Source organism: Chenopodium quinoa, unplaced genomic scaffold (assembly GCF_001683475.1).
Source record: "Chenopodium quinoa cultivar QQ74 unplaced genomic scaffold, ASM168347v1, whole genome shotgun sequence".
NCBI lineage: Eukaryota > Viridiplantae > Streptophyta > Magnoliopsida > Caryophyllales > Amaranthaceae > Chenopodium > Chenopodium quinoa.
This window is the reverse complement of record NW_018744092.1, coordinates 1,272,735-1,296,278: the sequence shown is the minus strand read 5'-3', so window position 1 is coordinate 1,296,278 and position 23,544 is coordinate 1,272,735. Positions and strand designations below refer to the sequence as shown.

Sequence of the window (23,544 nt, the reverse complement as noted above, 5' to 3'; positions counted from 1 at the left end):
GAGGCAAGTGATTTTCTTCATACTTGTAGTTTAGATTAATTTCTGTAAATTAACTTTCTAAACTTGTTGGTGTTTGGTGTGTTGGTGTAATTGTATTATCACTAGTAGAAAAAATTAAATAGGCACCCCCCTATAGCACTGGTTCTTAAAAACCGGTGCCAAATAAAACGGGAGGGACCAGAAAAATTAAGAGTTGGCACCAGTTCTAACCAAAACCGGTGCCAAGCATGAAATTAGCACCAGTTCAAACCGGTGGCAACTTGTAAAATTAAAAAAAAAAGATGGGGAAGGAGTTGGCACCGGTTCTCCTTAAACCGGTGGCAATTAAGGTAGTTAGAACCGGTTCAAACCGGTGCCATTTTAAAAAAATAAAACGCGGGTTTTGCTGCTTCAACTTGGTTCAATGGCATTCTTTCTTCATTCCTCCTTTTGGCTTCAAAAATTCCCAGACATTTTTGCCCTATTCTCTTTCCCCTCCATCTCTATTGAAAGGCTGTGCGAGCTTTCTCCTCTCCATTGAAGCAGTTAAGCTAAGCGACCTTACTCACATCTTTCATTCAATTCAATTCAATTTTCTGCGTTCCCTCTTCCCAAACCCTTCCTCCATTGAAGCTTCTGCCTCCTCATACACGCAGCCTGTCTGGGCTTTGTTCTTCTCCTCACGCACGCACTCAGTTCTTCTCTTCTGCCTCCCTCCATGCATTATTGAAGCAGCTTCGACCTAGGTAAGTAATAACGCTCCTCCATTCACTTAGCTTCTCCATGTATTGCATTAAAACCATTGTTGGGTTTTATGAGGAATTGGTCTTTAGTTTAATATTTGTAAGTTTCTTGTAATTGCTAGGGTTTGTCAATTGCTACTTAACTACTCCATTAAACGCGCAAGGCTCCCCCTCCATTAAACGCACAAGGCTGCCCCTCCACAAATGTAAGTCCTTTGTAGTTGTTATTGTTGCTGTTTATAAGCTGAGAATTCTATTTAGTACAAGCTGCATTTATCTATAATTCTAAATTGTTATGAGAACTTTATTTATCATCACTAATAAAGTTGAGAATTTTATTTTGTTTATAGGATAATTTAGTATTTTTTATTTTAGAGAACAAAGTTGAGAGGAAGCTAATAATAGTTGTTTCGGGGTTTTTTGAGGTGTCCTACGGGAGAGTTACAGCACCGGGAATGTACGCCTGACTTCTGTACCTGCAAAACCACGAAACTCCGGTTGGGTGGAGTTCCGCCTCCGACGGTCAAGTTAGTATGATTTCGGATGAAATTACGTACGGAAGATAAATTGGTTCTCTCGGATTCCAGGAGATTCATCAATTAATATTGCTCGGGTTTTTATGGGCGTATTTATGAATATCAATAAATGAGGTAGATTCCTCTATTTATAGCAGATGGGTCTGCTCCCCCATTGGGGGTACAATGCCACGTGGCATCCATTTGTTGGATGCCCATGGTGCAATAGGGTGATGACACGTGTCAGATCCCTATAGGGCCACGTGTCCAGGGTAATTTTTACCCTAAACATTTGCCCCTCACGGGTGCTGACGTGGCTATGCCACGTGGCACCTGTGACACGTGCCAACCAAGCAGGAAGGCGATGATTCGCCTCCCTCCCCCTCTTTTTTCAAATTTCAAACTAAGGGGAAAGAGGAGATGACGGTTCACCTTCTGAGATCTCTTATAAATAGGCATCCCCCTCCTCTCATTTCTCACTTTGTCATTTTTGAGAGAAATTTCTTGAGAGAAAAAGCGAGAGCTCTTGACCCCGCCTGCTTACTTGTGCAAAAAGCCGTTCTTTCGGATACCGCCTGAGTTACGCAGTCCGTCTTACTAAGGTATCCTTCTGACTCAATCGGTCTTTGATTGGATGTTTGATTATGCTGCAACCGGCTTTTGCCGTCTGGAGCGTTTTAGGCAATTTTTTATAAATTGCGTCTATTGAAAATCTAAGCCGGTGTAGACCGTCTGAGTTATCTTCTGGCACTTATTGAAGTTGCACTCAATAGGCCCTCAGTCGGTTTACACTGTCTGGGGCATCAAACAAGCAATCTCATTGGTGAGTTGCATTCAATAGACCCTCAGTCGGTGTAAACCGTCTGGGGTATCTTCAAGCAATCTCATTGGTGAGTTGCATTCAATAGACCCTCAGCCGGTGTAAACCGTCTGGGGTATCTTCAAGCAATCTCATTGGTGAGTTGCATTCAATAGACCCTCAGCCGGTGTAAACCGTCTGGGGTATCTTCAAGCAATCTCATTAGTGAGTTGCATTCAATAAACCCTCAGCCGGTGTAAACCGTCTGGGGTATCTTTTATCGAACTTTCTTTTGGCCTGCCTTGCTGTTTTCCCAGCCAGTCTCATACCGTTTGGGGGGTGAGCAAGCAATTCCCTTCTAAACTGTTTTGCTGGAACCCCTGACCGGTCTTTACCGCCTGGGGTGCCTTCAAACAGTTCTCATCTTAACGAATGCACAGCCGGCCTTCAGGCCGCCTGTGTTGGTTTCTCTCTTTCTTTGAGCTGTCTTCTTGTGAAACTCAGCCGGTTTATGCCGACTAGGGGATCTTTGCTCAATCTGAAAAATCCCAGATTATTTTCTTTTGCCGATCTTTCCCAACCGGCTTTTCCCGCCTGTGGTATCTTTGGGCAACATTGGTGATTAATTTTCCTTTTGCCAATTTACAGCTTCCTCAAAGTGATATCGTTTGAGGTATCTTTGGTCAACAACCGTCTCCAAACTTCTGTCCAATCTCAAGGTAACGTCTTGGTTCCTTGTCTTTTTTGGAGTTTATTTTTGAATCCTTTAGCTGTAAATACCTTAATAATGACCTCACCCATCACACACACGACACACCACAATTTAGAGGTCAGCCGGTCTCCTGGTACGGCTGAGTCTAGGACTGGGGGTGCCGCCTCTAGGTACGGGGAGTCTCCTTGTTCATCTCCGAAACCGATCGTCTCTGTCTCTGTGCAGGACGCAATGGCTCGCACAAAAAAGACTGCCTTCGATCCAGAGTACAGAGAGGCAGACTCAGGCGAGCTGCCGGCTGACCCTAGCCAGACAAAGGGGACAAGAGATTCTCCGCCTGGCACCCCAAGCACTCCCAGTGATGGAATTTTAGGAATAGGAATGGGAGGTGACGAAGATGTCGCCTCGCCTTCTAAAGTTGAGCTGGAACACCAAGAGGGTGCCAGCGACGACGAGACCGCCTCCTCATCCGGTAGAGAGCAGAGCGGCAGCAGCAGCAGCCTCTTGACACCGGATGTTGATAGTGAGGCGGAGGAAAGGCCTAATTGGAATAATAAAGGCGACCCGTTCCTCATCACCATCTCTGCCAAGGATAGGGCAAGCATGGCCAATAACTTGGAGGACTTTGTAAAAATTCGCCCGCTTGGGAGGGACTGGAAAATAATTATGCCGCCTGAGTTGGGCACTATTGTTTGGGAAGACAAGCAGCCCAATGCGGACGGATATTTCGGCTGCTATGAGTTGACATTCCTAGCTGGTCTACGCTTCCCCCTTCATAACACAATAAAGGCCATCCTTCGAGGATATGGCCTTGGCATTTGGCAGTTAACCCCCAACTCATGGGTTAACATATTGGGTTACATTGCCGCCTGCGAGATGCAGGAAATCAACCCCGGATGGGAGGCTTTCGCTCACATGCACTACTTGAGCAGAAGTCCAGGCGGTTGGAGAGCCTGGTACACACTGACCACCTATCCCCAGTACCTGATGACTTTAGACAAACCGTCTAAGTGGTCCGACTGGAAGAACAGGTTTTACTTAGTCTCCGCCCCTACTAAGGCGGAGAACCGGGAGTATAGGGTATACAACCGGAAGCCAGCCCTTTTGGGTCACAAGTGCAAAAAACCTCGTGTTCCGGATGAGGACTATGAGTGAATAATAGAGTCCAAGTTCTTTGAACAGACCACCGCCACCCTCTCCAATGGGTACTTAATAAGTGTACCCAGAAATTGGGTACCTAGGCACGAGTTTCTTCGAGACGAGGCGTTTCTGTCCGTCTGTAAGCTTAGCACTCAGTTTGACAAACGTAGGTCACATTAGAGATTGCCCCTATTTTATTTTGTAATATCTTGTTCCTTGTTTTATTTGTTTCTCTGACCGGATGGGTTCTTTTGTGCAGTGCGTGGATTAGCAATGTTGCCTGCTGACAAGACACCCGCCAAGTCAGCCTCTGAAATCCGCAAGGCTAATGCGGAGAAAAAACTCGCTGCTCAGGCGGCAAAGAAGGTATCTTGCTTTTCCTTTTTTCTTTCTACATATATTTCCGTTTGGCTTCAATGCCGCCTGAATGCTATGTTTGTTTTCAGGATGGGAGCAAGGTGCCCCATTCCGTTTCCAAAATAATCAGGCCTAGGCCTGGAGAGGAGCCGCCTGCCCAGAACAAGGCGAGGAAGACTTCCTCTTTGACGGTACCCAGCCGTCTGACGATTGGGGGTAAAACTCTCAAGAACCTCGGCTTGGGGTTCGATCTGTCAAAGAGGCAACCGGATGTTCCTGAAAAGGAGACGGCGCCGCCTAGGGCATTCGGTGCTTCAATACCGGCTGAGGGTAGTCATGACCCTCAACCTACCACCCAAGGTACTCTTGACCCCTTCAACCCTTCTTTGCTTGGCAAGCCTATGCGGGTCAAGTCGCACTCCCAGCTCCAGCCAGAAGACTCTTCTGGCAGCCGGCAGTCGATAGGAGGGAAGTATGTTGCCTTCTCACCATCTGTTTCTGGTGCAGATCACTCCCCTCGCTGGCCGGATGTACAAAGGTACGCTCGGGCCATGATGAAGGCCGTCCTAAAAGAGGAGAAGGAGGCGATCCCAGGGATCCATTCCTTCAATGCTGACCAGGTTCTGGCCGGCCTGTCTTAGGTACATAATCCTTCAATTTGTTTTTTAAGTTATTATGCCGCCTGGTCACTTCTGACACCGTCTGGGCTTTTGCAGTCAATGCTGCGCGTGGAAGGGCTCAAGAAGGCTTATGCCCGCAAGTGTGAGGAGGTAAGACGGGCTAAACGGGATGCGTCTGATGCCCATAACGTTGCCCAGTATTCCATGATTATGTATGAATTAAAAACTAAAAGCATAATCATGCAACAGGCGGACAACATCAAGCGGATCCAAAAGGCGCTCGATGAAGTCGGCACCAAGATCCACAACCTCAAGGCGGAAAAGGATAATGCCGAGGCGGAGCTGAAGAAGGTGAACGACTCTTCCAAACTCCTGGAGGTGGCCAGGAAGGAGAACAAAAATCTCCTTGCTGACAACGTCCCTTGAAGGAGGCGGCAGCCAAGGCAAGCGACAATTTCAAGGCTACGCTGGAGGCTGAACAGAGTCGGCTCATCGAAGAGAATGAGCAAGACTGCATCGCTCGAATGCAGAAGGCTTGGTCCCTGGTCCATCCGGACGCGGAATACACCGTCTGGGAACTTGCTTACAAGTATGCAAATCTTGCCATTGATGCGCAAGAAACGAACCAGCCGGCTCCGGAGCCTTATGAGGAGTGGGTCCAAAAGCAAATTGAGGCCATGCAGGCGGAGAACGGCTCAGAAGGGGGAGAGAATCAAGAGGAGATTGTCCCTCCTGTCCCAGGAGCCGCCTTGCAGAGCCAAGATCAGGATCAGCCTCCTCCTCAGCCTTAAGCTCTTAGTCATATTTTTCGGCCTGCGTGCCGTATGTTTCCATTGTATCTTTTACCGGACAGGGGTCCGGCTAACAATTGAACAAGTTTTAAAGTTGATGTTAATATAATTTTATGCCGACTGAGTCGGTCATCCTTGCAACACTTGTTCTATATTTTGCTTTTCATTGTTTGTATGCTTCTCTCTCTTCTTTTTTTTTTTTTTAACTGACAATGTCGAATGGGTTGACTATGCCTGCCCCTGGGTGGGTGATTGTTTAGTGCAAACACTAAGCAAATAGCCGCCCATACATGTCCTAGATCAATAATCAACCGATCTGGGTCATGCGGGTTTAGGTCAGACGCATGTTAATGTGCTGATTGCCGCTTGAGTCGCACTTAGAGAGCGAAATAGGGGTCTATGTGACCGCTTGCGCGAGAAGTCTTATCCAGCCTATGCCGGCTGACTATAGACTTCTTACCGGCTGGGTTACCTTGGGGTAACAGCCATATGGAATCTTTCCCAAATTGGTGGGAAGTAAATTAGATAGAATTTTTGCCGCCTTAGTTGCCTTGAGGCAAAGAAGGCTGTGGCTTGAATTGTAATTTCCTCGTCTGGGGTACCATGGGGTAACAGTCGGTGAAGATTTGTTAAAAGTTGGTTAAGGGGCGCATTAGCCGGCTAGGTTGCTTTTTGGCAATAGCCGTCTGCCCAACAAGATTTAATGTTGCCGCCTGTATTGCCTTGGGGGCAATAACCGACTCTATCTTGTTTGCAATATGTCATTCGGACGGTCATGGGCTTAACCTAGCCGGTTAAAACCGTCCGACGTTTTGACGCTTAGAACAATATACCGCCCGGAAGGGAGATGTTCTCTTCGACAAATTCACCCGGATGGGCGTTGCCGGATGTCTGATTCGGAGGTTGAGCAGACGGTTTATTATAGGATTTGTGCCGTTTAACCGACTAAGTTAGGTACTTAGCGTTTTTTGGCTTATTTTTAGGGCAAACGGTTGCCCGATCTTAAAAAATACCCGGATGTGTTGTTCACATCGGGACTTTGGTACACAAAGAAATTGAAATGAAGTATTTCTCATTAATTTACTCTATTTACAAAAAATGACTACATCTTCCTAGAAGTAGTACTTTTTCAAGTTATCCACATTCCAGGTCCTAGGTAGCTTCCTACCGTCTGGAGTTTCCAGGCGGTAGGTGCCGCCTCTGACTTCATCATATATCCGATAGGGGCCTTCCCAATTGGGGGTCAGCTTCCCTTGCTCATTTGCCCTGCCAGCGGCCTCCATCTTTCGTAGTACGAAGTCCCCAACTTTGAGAGGGCGCTTGCATACTCTTTTGTTGTAAGCCCTCGTCATTCTCAGACGGTATATTTCATGACGTAAGGCGGCATTGCCCCTGCGTTCAAGGAGTGAATCCAATGCTAGGCGCATGGCTTCCCAGTTAGCCTCCTCGTCATAGAGCATGACTCGGAGTGTTGGCTCATAGAGCTCTATTGGCAGGACCGCTTCAGTGCCGTACGTCATTAGAAACGGGGTTTCACCGGTTGCCTCTTTCTCAGTCGTTCTAATGGCCCAAAGGACGTGAGGTAACTTATCCGCCCAAAGACCACCGGCTCTTTCGATCTTCTTTTTTATGCCGTCTGAGATGAGCTTGTTGAAGGCTTCAACCTGACTGTTTGATTGGGGCCGGCCAACAGATGCAAAATAATGCGAGATCCCCTGATCTCCTAACCAATCCTTGAGGCAGGCGTTTCAAACTGAGGACCGTTGTCAAAAACCATAGACATAGGCACCCCAAACCGGGTGATGATGTTTCTCCAAATAAAGGAGATGACATCCTTTGTCTTGATGCCTTTGACCGCCTCGGCCTCAACCCACTTAGTGAAGTAATCTACAGCCACCAGAATATATCTTCTACCGCCTGAGGCAGGCGTGTATAGACCCTAGATGTCCATGCCCCACTTTGCAAAGGGAACCAGGCTGTAGATTGCCGTCAGGTCGGTTGCCGGACGGTGTATGAGCCGGCCAAACTTCTGACATTTGTCACACTTTTTCACTAAGTCCATGGCATCCGCCTCAAGGGTCGGCCAAAAATAGCCTTGCCGTCTGGCTCTCCTTGCTAGAGTCCTGCCGCCTATATGTGAAGCGCAAAAGCCCGCATGCAGATCCTCTAACACCTCTCTACCCCGTTCTGGGGTTACGCACTACAGCAACGGCTGGAGGTACCCCTTTCTAAAGAGTTCCCCCTTGAACATTTCAAAGCTTAGAGCTCGTTTTTTAAGCGCTGCCGCTTCTGAAGAGGCATCCGGCAGGGTGCCATCTACCAAATAGTCCCGGATGGGGTCCATCCAGGTGGAGCTTCGGTCTAAGATTCCAATGGGATTGTGCTCGATACTTCTTTTTTCCATGACCTCCCAAAAGACTGACCTAGGCGTGTCGCAGGTGGCGGATGAGGCCAGTTTGGACAAGGCATCCGCCTGGTTGTTCTCGGACCGGGGCACTTGACACAAACGGAACTCATCAAATGCCCTCGCCTCCTCTTTGGCCGCCTGCAGGTATTTGATCATTGCCGGATGGGTGGCCTCGTAGTCACCATTGAATTGGCTAACGATCAATTGAGAGTCTGAGCAGGCGTCAACTTTTCTTGCCCCTGCCGCCTTACACATGCGCATACCGGCTAGCAGAGCCTCATACTCAGCTTCATTGTTTAAAGTTTGAAATTTGAACCGTAGTGCATATTCGTATGTATCTCCTTCTGGAGATTTGCAAATTACGCCTGCACCACAGCCGTTAACCGTAGAGCTTCCGTTTACAAATAACTTCAAAAACCTGTCCAGCATCTTCTGGCTGAGCCGGCCTAGTCATTTCGACAATGAAGTCAGCAAACGCCTGACCCTTCACCACCCGCCTAGGCTCAAAAGTTATTTCCAGGCTCTGAATTTGAACAACCCACTTGATTATTCGGCCGGATGACTCCATGGTGGTCATTGGTCGTTTGAGTGGCTGATCAGTATAGACAGTTACCGGATGGGCCAAGAAGTATGGCTTCAGCCGCTTGACTGCTTTGTAGAGAGCCGGCCCAAATTTTTCAATCATTGGGTACCGGAGTTCAGCATTTATGAGAATATGGCTGATGAAATACACTGGAAGCTGTTTGCCGTCTCTCTCAGCAAGGAGAACGACACTAAGGGAGTGATCTGAGACGGCTAGGTACATGTAGAGGACCTCCTTGGGCAGGGGGCTCACTAGTCTGGGCAACGAGTGCAGGTGTTGCTTTAACCTTTGGAATGCCGCCTCAGCCTCTTCTCCCCATTTAAATCTGGACCTCTTCCTGATTGCTTGGAAGAAGTAAAGGCACTTGTTGCCTGACCGGCTGAGGAATCTTCCTAATGCCGCCAGGCAACCGGTTAACTTTTGGGCCTCCTTGACGGTTCGGGGCGATTGCATGTCAATCACCGCCTGGACCTTCTCCGGATTGGCCTCTATGCCTCTTTGATCAATCAAGAATCCGAGAAACTTCCCAGACTCAACACCAAAGACACACTTCTTGGGGTTAAGCATGACCTTGTGCCGCCTGAGTGTGGTGAAGGTTTCTCGGAGATCAGCTAGGTGGTCCGCCTGGAGCTTGGATTTGACTATCATGTCGTCTATATATGCCTCTACATTCCTTCCGATTTGATGGATGAAAACCGTGTTGATCATTTGCTGGAAGGTAGCAGGCGCATTCTTCAACCCAAACGGCATCACCGTGTAGCAATACAACCCCTTATCAGTGACGAAGGCCGTCTTTTCTTGATCCTTCTTCCATAGGGGAATTTGATGGAAGCCTGAGTAGGCGTCCATGAAGCTCATCAGAGCATGGCCGGCTGTAGAGTCAACTAGACTGTCTATCTTAGGAAGCGGGTAGCTATCCTTTGGACATGCCCTGTTCAGGTCCGTGTAGTCTACACACATCCGCCAGGTACCATTCGGTTTTTTGACGAGGACCACATTAGCTACCCAATCCGGGTAGTAGCATTGCCGAATGAACCCAGCGTCAAGGAGCTTTTTTACCTCGGCGGCTGCCGCCTGTGACCTCTCCTTGCCGTGATCCCTCTTCTTTTGCCTAACTGGCTTTATTTTGGGATCAATAGTTAGCTTGTGGACGGCTAGATCCGGGCTGACGCCTGGCATCTCTTCCACTTCAAAAGCAAAGAGGTCTTTGAACTCTCTCAGGAGTTGGAGCAAGTCTGCCCCTAACTTTTCAAAAGCAACCGTCCCAACTTTAATGGTTCTGTCAGGACGGCTGTCGTCCAGGACGACATCAATGCTTTCACCAGCCGGCTGGGGACGGGAGTCATCCGGCCTTTCCCCGGCTAGTGATTGCTATTTCATTTTCTTAGCGGGGGCCAATTGATCCGCCTTTCTCTTTGTACCGCCTGCCTTAGGGACAGGCCCGACTTCTTTGTCATCGAGGTCAGTAGGTTCCTTGCTGGGGCCGGCTGCATGGGCAGTCGGCCTAACGTCTGAGAGATAGCACTCTCTAGCCGCCTTTTGGTCCCCGCTTAGGGAGCCTACTGACCCATCATCCCTCTCGAATTTTATCAGCATGAGGGAGGGGATGATGACCGCCTTGGACTCATTGAGGGTTGGACGTCCCAATATGAGGTTGTAGGCAGTCAGCTCTTCGACCACCAAAAACTTGACGACCATGTGCCGTCCTTCCCCCTTGCCTCCCAGCCGGATGGGTAAGTCTAATCTACCTACCGGATGCACTACCCCACCTCCAAAGCCGACTAAGGGGTGGGGGGCCTTGTGCATACTGCTGGGCTTGTATTTCAGCTTCGCCAAGCAGCGATAGCTTATCAGGTCAGACGAGCTCCCGGTATCAATTAGGATGCGGCCAACTCGTTGATTGGCAACTTTACATTCGATGACAATGGGGTCATCGTGGGGCCGCCTAACCGTACCCCTGTCTTTCTCAGAAATGAAGACCTCTGGGAAGACGTCTTTCGATGCCTGGCCTTCGTCCTCTGAGGCGGACAACTTCCTGATGTTGTCCTTGACACCCCGAATGGTGGGACCTCCACTAGCGAAGCCGCCTGCAATGGTGTAGATATGCTCTTCATCTGTGTCAGAGCTCACCACCGGCTTCTTAGACGATTGTCCTCCATTTTTAGGGTTACCCTTGGACTTTGTCAGATAGGACTTCAAGGCCCCTTCATCAGCCAATCGATCCAATAGCCGCCTGAGGCTGTAGCAACCATTAGTGTCTTGGCCAATGTCCTCATGGAATTGGCAATACTTGCTCTTATCCCGATTTTTGACAGCGCTCTTTAGAGGAGCCGGCTTCTCAATGGTCAACCGGTTTTTTATCTCCATGAGGATGGAGGAACAGTCCTTGTTGAACTCGTACTTGGGGACGTACGGTTCCAACTTCTTCTGTTTCTTTTGGGATGACTGACCTGGGCGGTTAGCAGCCCAGGCTTCTTTTCTTTTCTTTTCTTCTTTTTTGGCCGGCTGATGGAACCAGCTCTCTTTTACGTCAGACCGCCTAGGTTCTGACGGGTGCTTAACGACACAGAGCTCCGTCACCTGTATATAGGCTTCAGCCTCCATTAGTGCCTCCTGGAGGGTAGCAACTCTCTTGCGGACTAGGTCGAACTTGAAAGTTGACCCATCTTTCAGACCCTTGAAGAAGTCTGTGTACGCAACTTCGTCAGACAGTCCTTGTATCTGAATTCTCATCAGATTGAACCGCCTGACATAGGACCGAAGTCCCTCCTTGTCACCCTGCCGGATCGCCCCTAGGTCGAGACTGGTTTTCTTGGCCGGGATGTTCATGGAGAAGTTGGACGCGAACAAATATGCAAGCGTTTTAAAGTTATTGATGCACCCAGCCGGCAGGTTTCCAAACCACCGTTGGGCTATGCCCTTTAGTGTTGCCAGGAAGCATCGACACCAGGCGGCGTCATCCAACCCCTGTAGGTACATGAGGTTGGTGTAGGCCATCAGGTGATCTTCCGGGTTGGTGGTACCATCGTAGGTGCCTACCAACACGTTTTTAACCTTAGCCGGCTGTGCCACCTCGGTTATTTCCCGGGAGAAAGCCGAAGGCTGTTCTCCTAGGCTCAGCAGCTGGAGCTGCCAGTCCATGGGCTGGACGGTGTTTTTCGCCATTCCCCCAAAAGGAGAATGCTGCATGTATGGTGATCCAGCTCCATATGGTTGTTGAGGCACAAATGGAGCCTGGTGGATCACATGAGGAGCAGTACGGACAGAAATGCCGTGCGTCTGGCTCTTAGGGTGAGTTTCCGAATGCTTGATCAAAGAATTACAGAAACTGTCTGGGTATGTCGACGTAGAAGCCGTCTGGGACATACTCTGACCTCTCTTATCCTGGATAAACAACCGGGCATCTGTGAAGGTCTTTTGTGACCCATCCGGCTGTATTTGCCGGATGGCCTTTCGCAGCCCTGATTCAGGGAAACGAATTTTTGAAAGGTCAATTAGAAGCCCATCTCCCCCTTTAGGCTTCGGGTGAGGAGTAGGCACCCGGTCTTTGATTGACTTCTTTACTGAAGCCCTCTTAGCCGACTGGCCCTTGCTGGAGCCAGCTGACTTCTTGATGATGTCCGTGATTTCCCCTTTGAAACTACTCATGAGGTTCATGAGCTCATCTCTGGTGACGGGGGACGACCCCTCCGCCACCTGGGGTTGTCCAGTATGCTTGCCGCCTGGGTTGTTGGGGCAAGCCTTGTCTTGGCCCCGTTCCTTCCTTTCTCTGGAACGGGTGCGCCTGGAGCGGAAAGACCCGTCTGGGGCTATAGGTTTCGACATTGTAGTTGTCCCCACTTCCGCTTTCATGGTCCGTGTGGACCTCAGGGTCATCCGTGGGCCGGCTGCCCTCTAAGTTTGGTACATTTTCAGATGCCATCCAAGTGGTACTCTCCCCACAGACGGCGCCAAATGTTTCGGGGTTTTTTGAGGTGTCCTACGGGAGAGTTACAGCACCGGGAATGTACGCCTGACTTCTGTACCTGCAAAACCATGAAACTCCGGTTGGGTGGAGTTCCGCCTCCGACGGTCAAGTTAGTATGATTCCGGATGAAATTACGTACGGAAGATAAATTGGTTCTCTCGGATTCCGGGAGATTCCACAATTAATATTGCTCGGGTTTTTATGGGCGTATTTATGAATATCAATAAATGAGGTAGATTCCTCTATTTATAGCAGATGGGTCTGCTCCCCCATTGGGGGTACAATGCCACGTGGCATCCATTGGTTGGATGCCCATGGTGCAATAGGGTGATGACACGTGTCAGACCCCTATAGGGCCACGTGTCCAGGGTAATTTTTACCCTAAACAATAGTAGTTCATTTATATTAGTAGCTCATCAAATTCTACTAAAAAACATATCAAATGAGATAAGTAAGCATTAGATAATTGAGTAAAGCATATAAGAAGAATAGCCAAAGCACACACTAAATAGGTAGGCAGAGAGTTTATAATACAAGGATCTGTTGCTGAATTCTTACGCATAAGAGTAGCAAGCAAAAGAGGCATATTTTCGAGGCCGGTGCCAAATTTTTGAGGATTTGGCATCCCTCAAATCCCCAACGGTTCAAAACCGGTGCCTTAGGGGGGTTTGAACCGGTGCCAAATTAGGTTTTTCTTCTAGTGTTTAGTCAATTAATTAAGTCGGCTTTTCCTTTGGTTCTTTCATTTGGGTGGGTGGAGAATACATTATTGTTAGAAGTCCAATTGCAATAACTTGGAAATAATAGTATTTAGATAATTAATGGGTTATCTCTGTATAATCATATAGTAATTGGAAAAATAAAGGAACATTTTTTTTTATAGGTTACATAATTGATTTTGGATTGATTAGAATTTCTCTAACTTATGAGTTTGATTGTTGAAAATTTTGCTTCCTTCATTTAACTTCCCTTGAATATACTTTTCTTTATCGTGTAAGTAAGAAGTTTGACTTTGGAAGTTTCTACTTTGACATGGGACAAAATCACAAAACTAAATGGCCAATGAAAATTTGGATTAAATCCATGAAGACTATTCATTTGTTTTCATTTAATTAATATTGCAACAATTTAACTACTTCGTATTATATTTATCAACGCTCAACATTGTAAAAATAGAATGCGAGAAAAGTTAACATATAAATGAAATATATAGATGAGAATAAGCGAAAAAACTAGTTAACATAAAAAAGCGGTAAGTGCTTTTAATTATGAGTTGCTTCTCACTATATATGGATTTCAGGCTAAGAAATGGGTGTCAAGGGCTTCTAGGGTAAGATCATCAGTTTGGAGAGTGGGCGGAAAGCATCCTGGTATCTTACTCTGACTGTCCTTGTTCTTGCTCACTAATATCATTCTTACCTTTTCCCTTAATCTGGTTTTCTATTTGTGTTCTATATAGGCTATAATGAAAAAGATTCAGAGGAATTTTTGGGCGAAGCATTGACCTTGGCATTGACCTTCTAGTTGAGAGTGTTGAGACTTTATAGGTACTCAGGTATATATATAACTTTATGTGCTATATATAAGTTCTTGTTTGCTCACTTTTGTGGAGATGGTGTATGATATAACTTTAGTGCAACTTCTATCATGATGTGTGATTAATCCATTGTTTTTTAATTGATTGCATGTATCATCATATGCCTAGATACCCGTCCAAGGCTTTCTCATTAGGAGAAAGTCTTGAATAGTCCCCGGTTGGGCCTGTTCTTGAACGTTTACTCTCACTTAGGCGGTGAATGTATGTCTTTTTTTTCGATTTTAAGGAACATCTTGGCTTACCATTTCCTCGATCACTATGTTCTCTGGGTACATATGTGGGTAAGTAATTACCTACGTCGTGTACTTGGAGAACTGGGGGGAAATGCTGCCGGATTTTCCTTAAAATTGGAAAGTCGACATACATTCACTAGTGAGAGTAAACATTCAAGGATGGGTTAGGTTGGAGTGGTAAGGACCCTTTGGAAGCATATATGCATTTTTGTATCTATATGCATGAATGTTATATGCATGTTGTGTGTTTGAATTTGATTTATATATATAATAGATGTAGCAATTATACATTATTCGTAATATGTTGCCATGTTTTGAGACAATTTACTTAATGGAGAAGGATCGTGGCTGGATGTATGGTAGACGTGATACATTGGAATTCTTTGATGGGGTTCAAGAGTTTTGCGAGAGGGCTTTATCTTATCAGCGCAGAATGGGTTTCGATTGCCTCTATTGTCCTTGTGTTGATTGTAATAATGTGAAGGTGGTCAATAGTGTTGATATCATTAGAGATCATGTAGTTTGTCGTGGGTTTAGGCTTAAATACCATGTGTGGATTTGGCACGGTGAAGATTGAGAGTACAGTGGGGATGTTATTGGGAATGATGTGCATGATGATAGAAGCAGTGACATTTGTGTGGACGAGGAATACAAGAATGATGAACATATTGTTGATGATGGTGCTGAGGATGGATTTGAGGATGATCATGTGGATGAGGTCGAGGATGAAGGGGTGGATGAGATGATGCGTGGTTTTGAAGGTGGTGTGTTTGAGTCATTATCGGAGGCTTCTAAAAAGCCTTTGTATCCTGGGTGCAAAAAATACTCTAAACTATCCGCCGTGCTAACACTTTTTAACATTAAGTCGAAGCATGGGTGGACGGACAGTAGTTTTACTTCTTTGTTGAGCGCGTTGAGTGAGATGTTGCCCGACGGGAATGAAATTCCTAAGTCTTACTATTACGCTAAGAAGCTCGGAGTATAAGATGATACATGCATGTCCTAATGATTGTATTCTTTATCGAAATGAATATGAAAAATTTGGAGGAGTGTCCACGATGTAAGAAGTCGCGCTACAAGCGCATGAGTTGCAATGCTGGTAAGAAGGGACCGCCTGCTAAAGTGTTGTGGTATCTTCCCATTATTCCAAGGTTTAAGCGTCTATTCTCAACACCAACAGACGCTAAAAACTTGAGGTGGCATGCAGAGGGAAGAAAGAATAACAGAATGCTGAAGCATCCAGCAGACTCCCCGCAATGGAAGAACCTTGATATCAAGTTTGGAGAATTTGGTGATGAAGTTAGAAATTTAAGGGTTGGTTTGTGCACGGACGGGATGAATCCATTTGGCACTCTTAGTACCCAGCATAGCACATGGCCGGTACTGTTAGTGATCTACAATTTGCCTCCTTGGTTGTGCATGAAACAGAAATACGTAATGCTTTCTCTATTGATATCGGGGCCAAGGCAACCTGGAAACGACATAGATGTTTATCTTGCGCCCCTTGTTGATGATTTGAGAAAGATGTGGGACGAAGGGGTTTCTGTTTTTGATGCTCATAAGAATGAGATGTTCACATTGCATGCAGCTCTTATGTGGACCGTTAATGATTTTCCTGCGTATGGCAACTTGTCTGGGTATAAGAACAAAGGGAAAAAAGCATGCCCCATTTGTATTGATGATATGCCAAGCAGGCGCCTTGATCATTGTCACAAAGAGGTGTACTTGCAAACTCGAAGGTTGCTCAGGCGCGATCACCCGTACCGTAGGCAGAAAAAGGCTTTCGATGGGACAGCAGAAGAGGGGACTGCTCCTAGGCCGTTGACTGGTGAGGAGGTTTACGCTCGAGTAAAGGGTGTACGAACAGTCTTTGAGAAATCAGAAAAAGCGGCGGAGTCAACTGCTCTCTTTAAAAAAGAATCAATCTTTTGGTTGCTCCCGTACTGGAAAGAACATGATGTTAGGCACTGTCTTGATGTAATGCATATAGAGAAGAATGTGTGTGATGCTCTTGTGGGAACGCTGATGAATATTCAAAGCAAGACAAAGGACGAAAAGGGTGCACGGGACGATTTGAAAAAGATGGGGGTGCGTCCAGAATTGTGGGTTCAGCAAAGGGTTAGTAAGGGAAAGGAACAGGAAAAGGAAAATGAATTGAGTTCGAAAACAGGAAAGGGGAAGAGCAAGGGAAAGGGAAAGGCCACGGATGCGTCGAAGAAGAAAAATGAGGGAAAAGCCAAGGAGGGCAAGGCCTATTTACCTCCGGCTTGCTACACATTGTCAAGGGTAGAAAAACGGATGTTTTGTGCATGTCTGTATGGCATTAAGGTTCCATCAGGGTACGCATCTAACATGAAAAGATTTGTATCCTTAAATGGAGAATTGAAGTTGACAAGTATGAAATCCCATGATTGTCATGTTCTGATGCAAGTTTTCCTACCAATTGCAATACGTGGTATTTTACCAAAGCATGTGAGGGAACCTATTACAAGCCTCTGTTCGTTTTTCAATACAATATGCAGCAAAGTGCTTGATCCTTGTACACTTGATGCTTTACAGGCGGATGTGGTTGTGACTTTGTGCAAATTTGAGATGTACTTCCCACCCTCATTTTTTAACATAATGGTGCATTTGATTCTTCATTTGGTGTGTGAGATTAAGTTATGCAGTCCAGTGTTCATGCGGTGGTGCTATCCTTTTGAAAGACATATGGGTACATTGCAAGATAAAGTTAGGAATCGGGCTCACCCGGAAGGAAGTATGATTCAAGGGACCGTGGTTGAGGAGGTCGGTAATTTTGTGGCCGACTATATAGCCGCTGCTAAACCTATTGGTATTCCTACTTCTCGACACGAAGGGAGACTTGATGGTCATGGCACAATCGGGTCGTTCTTACAAGCGCACCTATATGTGTTGCAGATGTTCACCCATATTTAGACGAGCACATGGCTAGTTTGCGTGATGAATTTCCATTGAAAGGTGAACGGGCACTGATGCAGTTGCATAATAAGAAGTTTGTGAGTTGGTTTTGTGATCGAGTGATGGGTGGAAAGTATGAGAGTGTCACATATACAGTAAGGTGGCTTGCTTATGGTCCTAGGGATGACGTTCGCTCATTTGAGGGATATGACATAAATGGGTACACATTTTGGACTGAGCATCAGGATTTGAAATCATCCTCGACCCAAAACAGTGGTGTAACACTTGTGGCATCGTCAAGGGAGTATGCAAGTGCTAAGGATAAATCACCTGTCGATGCAGAGTTGTCATACTACGGTCGAATTCAAGAAATATGGGAGCTTGATTATTGTGACTTCACGATTGCTCTTTTCCAGTGCAAGTGGGTTGATAATATCAGGCGTAACGTCAAACATGATGACTTTACTCTTGTAGATCTTGGCCACCTGAATGATAGTGCTGAACCATTCATCCTTGCATCTCAAGCCAAGCAAGTGTTTTACGTAAGTGACCCAGCCGACTCAAAATGGTCTATTGTGCTAGCCGGCAAAAGAAGAATCCTTGGCGTTGGAGATGTCGAGGATGAGGAAGAATATGATGCGTTTGATGACTCGACACCTTTCACTGTTCCTAGACCTGTTGTACCAAATGAGATAGACGACCAAGCCAATTACATGCGATCAGACCACGACGAAGGAATATTAGATTGAGGTACTATTTTTTTTTAGTTTGAAATTGTAGGCGTCGAAAGTATTATTAAATCACATTTTTAGGTGAAAATGAATGAAATTGTTAACTTACTTGCCCATTTTTCTTATTTTCTTTTAAATGAATGAAGTAACTTACTTGCCCATTTTCGATGTTGATTTGTATTACAATTGAGCAATTTATATTTGATTATAACTTTACCTTACAAATTTATTTATATTACAACTAATAACTTGTTATGTTTGTAATGACAGGTTTTTACATCTCATGGCGGACGATCGGTACATTTTAGGAGTCGAGGATGTAGAGGATGATGATGATGATTCATCCGGGGATGGGGACGAGCTATATGATGTCAATAAGGAGCAGGATTTGGGTGAGGCAGAAGATCAGGCTCACGATGCTTTGGAGCGTATGTTAGATGAGTTTGAAATTGCAGCTGAACAAGCGCCTCCTATCAAAAATGCAATGTCTGAGTCGTTTGATGAGAATCCTAGTGGAGGGGGGGGGGGGGTAAAGGGACTAGCGAAAAAAAGCTGAGGGGTCCGACGACAAGTTTCAAGAAACCTGTCGGTCCAATGGTCCTGGAGTATGACAGGGTAGGACAACCTACAGGCAAATGGCGTCGTCAGTATGCTGTTCAAGTTGGGATTTGTGCTCGCAAAATCCCCATTACTCTTCGTTTGAGCGACGTACCTATTGGCTTGATAGACACGTTTTGGAATGATACAAGGGTAAGTGATTTGTTTCCACATTTATAAATTCCTTCAATTTATTGTTATTTAATGGGCAAACTAATAATGACTGTTATTTGTGCTTGCAGAGTCTATTTAACATTCCAAATGAGTACGCAAATCGAAGGGTGTTTGAATCCTTACTTGCAACAAGATTCAGAGGCTTCAAGACCACCTTAGTTCGTCGGTTAATCACAAAGAAGCTTGTGAGAAAACCAAAGAACAAGAAAGGAGGTGGCATGGATGATGAAGTCATCGATGAAGAGAAACTCCCATGGCAAATATGGCCTAGTATATCAAAGGAAGATTGGGATGCTTTTGTTCTTCAAAAAAGCAAAAAAGAAGCAATTGTAAGTTCAAGTAACTCTGATGACAATTGTATAATATATTTAATATTTTGGTAGTTTTGAAACTAATATGTCTAATTATGTAGGAAATAAGGGAGCAGAATTCCAAGAATGCATTGCAGAAGCAATACTACCATCGTATGGGGTGTATGACGTTTGATGAATGGAGGGAGACGTGGGTGAGTGAGTGAGTATACCCCACTGCGCTTCTAGGGTCCTCTACAGTGCCCTCTGACTCCACGACCAGTACTTTGGTGAGTCGTGCCGGAGATTTCTTCTGTTCTTTGCATTCTCGTGATAAGAAAATCGGAAAATGGTCCATCAAGACTCCGAAAACGAAAGAAATGACAGATAAACTTGTAAGCAACTATGAATTGTGAACTGCATGAATCTTTTGCATATATATCACTTTACATAAACACTAACTTGGTGTTGCCTTTTTGGTTTTGCTACAGCTTGAGTACACTGGAGAGCTTCTTGAAGGCAAGCTCGTCCCAACAGTGGAGAAGGACCCTTTCACCTTGGCTTTGGGAAAGCCCTACCATCCAGGTTGCGTATTGGGTGCGGGGGGGGGGGGGGGAGCTTGCTAGGATGGGAGAAGGTGATGGGCCCGGAATATACCAAATCAGGGAGATCCCGGGCAAGTGTGAACTCACCGGTCAACTTGGATGCCACGGTGGCATCAATTAAGGAACAAGTGCACAACGAGATGTGAGAAGAGTTCAATGCATGGGCAAAGCAAATGAACTTGCCGAGCTTGCCTTTCTCCTCGACTAAACCGGTCGACTCTTCTAGTCACCCACGAAAACAAGGAGAAGATGAGATACATGCAGACGAGGAGGTACATGATCAACTGGTTTCACAAGTGCACCAGTGCACAGAACCAGTGCACAACTGCACCAGTGCACAACACTAGTGCACCAGCACCAGTGCACAGCACCAGCACCAGCACCAGTGCACAGCACCAGGCACCAGTGCACAACACCAGCACCAGTGCACCAAGCACCAGTGCACTGCACCAGCACCAGTGCACCAGCACCAGTGCACCAAGCACCAGTGCACTGCACCAGCACTAGTGCACCAGTGCACCAGCACCAGTGCACCAGGCACCAGTGCACTGCACCAGTGCACCAGGCACCAGGCACCAGTGCACTGCACCAGCACCAGTGCACCAGCACCAGGCAGCAGGCAGCAGGCAGTAGCTGTGTAGCAGTTCTGTTGCTACGCTGTTCCGATGTTGATCAGTTTTTCATTAGTTATTTTGCTCTTCCTTTTTTTTTCTACTTGTTTCTTACAAGTGATATTCCAAATTGGTGCAGGAAGAGACCCGTTGTGAACTTCTTCACCCGGGCGAATCGCTTAGTGGAGCTTTGAATGTCGTTGCATATGGTAGTGCACAACTGGCCGAACAAGGTAGGGTCCATTTGCGACCGCTTCGACTTGAGCATTATTCGGTCGGGATCCATTCTGTGGTTGCCGAGTTCGAGGACATCCTAATACCTGTGCCCGTAGAGGAGGATGAGTTTACTACACTTTGGGCGGCAAAGGTAGTTTTGTGCAATGGCCATGTGCTTGGATACGGTTGATGAACCAGGTAATTAAGATTTAAAGTTCAGGCTTTACTCTATACCCAATTTTCATCCCAAGAGTTGGATGAAATTCTTTTCTAACCATTTGTGTGATTTGTCTTATTAGCCATCGAGGAAAAGCCAAACTCCAAAGAAGAGGGTGGAGGGGCCAAAAAGCATTGATCAACCGATGCCAAAGAAGAGGAGTGAACATGGCTCGGTGAGTGGAAAAGCGTCAAACAAGAGCTCTTCACGAGGTTCAGCTATGCAAGCTACTCCACTAGTTGAAGACACGGTGCTTCAATCGCTCTCTAAGGAGTTAACTTATCTGCACAACCGTGTTTGCGTGTTGCCTAGTGACAGCCCCATTCAAGTTCCACTACATAAGGAAATGTTCCACTACGATGATGATGCAATGGCATGGCTATTCAAATAAGATGTGAAGGAATTTCTAAGTGGTGCAATGCTTAACATTTCCCTCATTCAAATATGCATCAGGTAATTCAACTAGTACTCAATTTATGTTATTCAGTTTAGTGGTGATTGTCGGTTGGTTTTCGATTAACATTCTATTATCATGCATGCAGAGCACTCCAGGAGCACTTATGGGAGCTTGGTTCTCCGTGTCAAATTGGGTGGTTATGCCCTGAGCAGATCTCCACTGCTAGAATCTTAGGCAACCACGCTGACGTGTTGTACTATGTTGAACGGGGTATCAAGGAATCAGTGCGTGCGGGAGACATGTTTATATTTGCCCCATATTATGAGGAGTACGTCAGATTATGCTTGTCAAATTCATTTGTTTTCCCAGTTTATATGCTGTACTTGCCTAATTATTGATTTGTTTGTCTCGTGTGAATGTATGTACGTAGTTATCATTGGACCCTACTGGTGATTTGTGTTTCCAGTAACACAATCTTCTTCTTTGATTCTGCTCGGTTACCTCAACCAAGAAAGCGCCTCGTGAAGTCCATACTGCAAAAGTAAATATACATAGCTTCAATTCTTGTTATTGATTATCATAACCTAACTCATATATATTAATTATACTAATCAAATTTGAACTTACTTTTCTATGTAGTGTTATGAAGAAGATAAATTCTCGAGCTCCTCGAGGTCCTACATGGAAATCACCGATGGTAATGCCACATGATATTGTGATTTTCGTAATATACAATGCGTAAGATGTTGCTAATTTGCTATGTATGTTTGATTCATGTACTTTTTTCCTCATGCTAGTGCGCACAACAAGATAACGGAGTTGATTGTGGCCTATACGTGATGAGATTCATGTTTGACATAGTGAGTCATTGTACAGACACACAACAGCTTGAAGAGGTATGCCGGTTTTGTTGAAATTGCGTTCCAAAACTCCTTAATTGCTATTTTCTTGTAATTTCAAGCCTTGGCCATCTATAAATAAGTGATAAAGACATGTTATGACTGTTTATGAGTTCACTAGACAAGAAATGTAGGAAATAGGCATCCTAGTAGTCAAAATGGCCTTACTCGGGCCATTTTGGTTGAAAATGCGTTCTAAAACCCCTTAATTGCTATTTTCTTGTAATTTCAAGCCTTGGCCACCTATAAATAAGTGATAAATACATGTTATGACTATTTATGAGTTCACTTACAAGAAATTTAGGAAATAGGCATCCTAGTAGTCAAAATGGCCTTACTCGGGCCATTTTGGTTGAAAATGCGTTCTAAAACCCCTTAATTGCTATTTTCTTGTAATTTCAAGCCTTGGCCACCTATAAATAAGTGATAAATACATGTTATGACTATTTATGAGTTCACTTACAAGAAATGTAGGAAATAGGCATCCTAGTAGTCAAAATGGCCTTACTCGGGCCATTTTGGTTGAAAATGCGTTCTAAAACCCCTTAATTGCTATTTTCTTGTAATTTCAAGCCTTGGCCACCTATAAATAAGTGATAAAGACATGTTATGACTATTTATGAGTTCACTCCTACTAACTTACGTTTTGTGTATGTATTCCAAGTTTTGCAAGGGACAAACGGGAAATCCGTTCACGAGCGAGGAACTCAATGTAATTCGAGACATTTTGGTGGCCTACATCACATTTAATTTGTAAATATCATTTATTTCTGTTTTAACTAGCTTAGTGTACTACATTATTACTAATTAATTATGTTTGGTTGTAGTTATGACACATTTTTCTAATTAATATCATATTTTGGGATTGTTATCAATATTTATGTCCTTGTTATTATTTTCAATTATTATTATTAATAATATATTAATAATACTAATTATTATTAATATTATAATAATAATAATTATTATTATTAATATTAATATTATAATAATAATAATAATTATTATTATTAAAATTAATAATAATAATAATAATAATAATTATTATTATTATTATTAATTATCGGTATTATGTACATGATCTCATTATTATTATATTTATTAGTATTAATATTAATATATATTATTGCCGAAAAAAAAACCAAGTTAAAGGCACCGGTAAACTGGTGCCTACTACATTGAATTTAATAAAAAAAAAATTGGCGCCATTAAAGTTGGCACCGGTTTTGAACCGGTGCCAAAATTTTGAGGATTTGGCATCCCTCAAATCCCCAACGGTTCGAAACCGGTGCCTTAGGGGGGGGGGGGGGGGTTTGAACCGGTGCCAAATTACCTTTTTTGTCTAGTGTATATTACATTGTAATTTCATATTATTCAATTTCTAGGGTTAGAATTTGTTCAAGTATTAGCATAGTTTATAACAATCTAAAGCGTTAAATAACAAC

The 23,544-nt window shown here is 44.9% G+C and overlaps 1 long non-coding RNA gene across 1 annotated transcript; it reads left to right on the top strand.

Moving 5' to 3' along the window:
- The first annotated feature begins 238 nt into the window (after positions 1-238).
- Positions 239-14,162, top strand: LOC110692053. The gene is made up of 3 exons (XR_002505375.1): positions 239-725; positions 845-928; positions 14,073-14,162. It is a non-coding gene; the product is annotated as an uncharacterized LOC110692053 (long non-coding RNA).
- The last annotated feature ends 9,382 nt before the right edge of the window (positions 14,163-23,544 follow it).